Below are 3,414 nucleotides of genomic sequence, written 5' to 3'. Positions count from 1 at the left end.
TGCTGCAGTCCCAAAGATGGGGTTCAAATACACCAAATGCTTTGTGGGAGAAAGCCGGGCAATATGTTCTGTGAGCTTTAATACAATAACAACAGCAACAACAAGAAACAATAAGGCTCTCTGGTAGCCTAGTGCTAAGAAATTGTGCTGCAATCAAAGGCATGCCATTCAAATCTACCAGCTGCTCTGTGGGAGAAGGACGGATAGTCACCTCCTGTGAGATTTATTGCCTTTGAAAACCCGCTGGAAGGTTAGTTAAGAGTCAGGTCTGACTCTGGCAAACAATAAGCTTTGAATCAAGTTCCAGCTTAAAACCCTCACTTTTTTCCCACAATATTGGCTATGAAAAAAATATAAACACATAGAAAAGTTGAACCAAAAAAACCAAAATACTTTCCCCTCTGCCTGTTGTTGTGTTGAGTCAGAACTGACTCAGCTAACCCTACAGCAGGTTTTCAGAAGCAGTAAACATGGAAGGAGATTGTCTATCTTTCTCCTCCACAATGGTTGGCAGATTCGAACCTCCTGGCTGTGGATTGGCAGTGCAACGCCTTACCACTAAGCTACTGGAGCTCCCTCCACTCTACCTAGATCCAATAAGAGTTATTCTGCTAACGCAAAGGCACACAGTTTAAATCCATCAGCTGATCCACAGGAGAAAGATGAGTCACCTCCCCCTGTTCTGTTTAAAGCCTCTGAAAACCCACTAGAGGGTCAGCTAGGAGTTGGTTCCAACTCAACGAAATACACAACATTGTCCGTGAGGAAACTTTAACCTTTTATTGGGTTTCCAAGGCTGTGTTTATGGGAAGATACAGCTCATCTTTTCCCCATGGAGCGGCCAGTAGATTCTAGCTGTTGATACTGATTTAGTAGTGATCTTAGCACTACACCAGCAGTGCTCTTCTGCAAAGATTGCCAAACCAAAAAGCAAATTCACTGTCACTGAATTGATTCTAAGTCCTAGTAAGCCTCTATTGTGTTTTTGAGGCTGTAAATTTCTTTAAAGTCTAGTCTCAAGGTCTAAGTCATCAATCAACTCCTTTGGTACCACTGTTATGGCAGAAATGTGAAGTTCAAAACACTCAGCTTTGTTGGAGATCAACAAAGTTTTTTATACATGTGGTCAAGAACATCAGTCAGGTGAGCTCTGGTGGCCCAGTGGCAAGAAGCTGCACTGCAATCCCAGAGGTGCACAGTTCAAATCCACCAGATGCTCTGCTGAAGGAGGAACAATTGCCTCCCATACCAGTCAGATCCAATTTGATGGTACACACATAAAAAATAATAATAATAAAAATTTGTTTTAAAAAAGAGCATCAATCAATGTTCAAACCATTCTGACCCCAAGGGGAAATAAATATTGGGTTTATATCCAGAGATTCAGCATGGAGAGGTTACATAAAGTTCATTGTGGCTGAGAGTTGAGATTTCTTCACATTCAGATGTTGTTATTTCTGACTTCTCTTGGTTGTCCAGGCCCAGGGCCAGGTGTAGAGAGTGGTAGCCACACTATGTCAGCTTGTACTAGACCATAAGGCTTAGTAAAACATGTTATGGCCAGATTTATTAAGGCATACATTTCTTAAAATGGTCAGAATGAAATGGCTTCCCTAATGCTAACATAAAAATGGCTTCTCTGATGCTTAACATACAAGCTCTACTAGCAATCAAGAAATCAAAAGGCATGGCATAATGGGAAAATCTGCTCTCAAGGACCTCTCCAAGGTGCTAAGGAGCAACAATGACAGTTTAACATCTAAAGTGTGCCTTATTTAAGCCATCGTCTTTTTAATTAGTTTAATTACAACAGAAAGCTGGACAACGAATAAGAATGTCAAAAGAATCAGTGCCTTTGAGTTGTGGTGTTGGAGAAGAGTACTGAATATTCCATAGAATGCCAAAAGAACAAACAGGTCTGTCTTGGAGCAAGTGCAAACAGCATGCTCTTTAGTATGGTGCAACTTCATCTCACCTAATTTAGGCATGTTGTTAGAAGGGGCCAGTCCTTGGAAAAAGATATAATGCTTGTAAAGGTGGAGGGTAAACAAAAGAGAGGAAGACTCAACAAGATGTATTGATACCACCACAACAAGATAAAGGAAAATAACTCAATTTCAAAATGGGCACAGGAAGACATTCGGATGGTGAACAAACTCATGAAGAAGAGTTCAAAATCTCTAGTTCTAAGAGAGATGCAAATCAAAACAACTATGAGATAATATCTAATCCCAGTAAGAAGAGCAAAATTCAACAGAGCAGCAAACAAAAAATGCTGGCAAAGTTGTAGAGAAATTGGGACTCTTATTCACTGTTGGTGGAAGTGTAAAACGGTGCAACCACTCTGAAAAGTGATATAGTGCTTTCTCGAAAAGTTGGAAATAGAAATATCATTTGACCCAGCAATTTCACTACTGGGAATATACCCTAAAGAAACCAGAACTGCCACCCAAACAGATATATGCACACTCATGTTTATTGCTGTGTTGTTCATAATAGCAAAGAGATGGTTACAATCCATGTGCCCATAAAAAAACAAATGAATAGAGAAGCTGTGGAATATTCACACAATAGAATACTATGCAGCACTGAAAAACAAGGAACTAATGAAATATTATACAAAATAGATGACCCTGGAGGACATTATGTTGAGTGAAATATCTTAGTCACAAAATGACAAATACTACATAATGTCACTGTTCTAAAACAGGACTGACATGGGGGTTAGGGGAAAACAATGAAAAGGGGGGAAATAACGTACATGGCATTGAAACAGATGATATAGAGACTGCTTAAAAGGAATATATGATTAGGTTTTATTTGCATGACGAGAGTCCAGAATAAGAGCTGCATAGTAAAGTGGACTGGGGGTGGGAGAAAATTTGCATAATAATGAAAGAATTTTTTTCAAATAGAAAAGTGAATTGGGGGAGGGGTGGGCAAGAAGGAAAATGTGCAACAGTGAATGAATTGAAATCCATGTTCTCTATAAACTTTCATTAACATCTCAGTTAAAAATTCATAGAATAAAAATATGTTAAAAATGTGAAAAAATCAAAACAACTATGGGATATCATCTCACCTCAGTAAGAATAGCAAAATTTAACAGAACAGCAAACATCACATGCTGCAAGGTTGTGGAGAAACTGGAACCCTTATTCATTGTTGGTGGGAGAGTAAAATGGTGCAACCACTATGGAAGGCTGTATGGCGCTTTCTCAAAAAGTTGCAAATAGAGATACCATTTGACCCATCAGTTCCACTACTGGGAATATACCTTAAAGAAACCATAACCATCACCCAAGCAGATATATGCACACTCATGTTTATTGCGTCTTTGTTTGCAATAGCAAAGAGCTAGAAACAACCCAAGTACCCATCAACAAACAAATGCATAGAGAAGCTCTGGTATAT

Source organism: Elephantulus edwardii, unplaced genomic scaffold, assembly GCF_000299155.1.
Source record: "Elephantulus edwardii isolate Elephantulus edwardi_28Jun2011 unplaced genomic scaffold, EleEdw1.0 scaffold00302, whole genome shotgun sequence".
Classification (NCBI taxonomy): Eukaryota; Metazoa; Chordata; class Mammalia; order Macroscelidea; family Macroscelididae; genus Elephantulus; species Elephantulus edwardii.
This window is presented reverse-complemented; position numbering follows the sequence as displayed.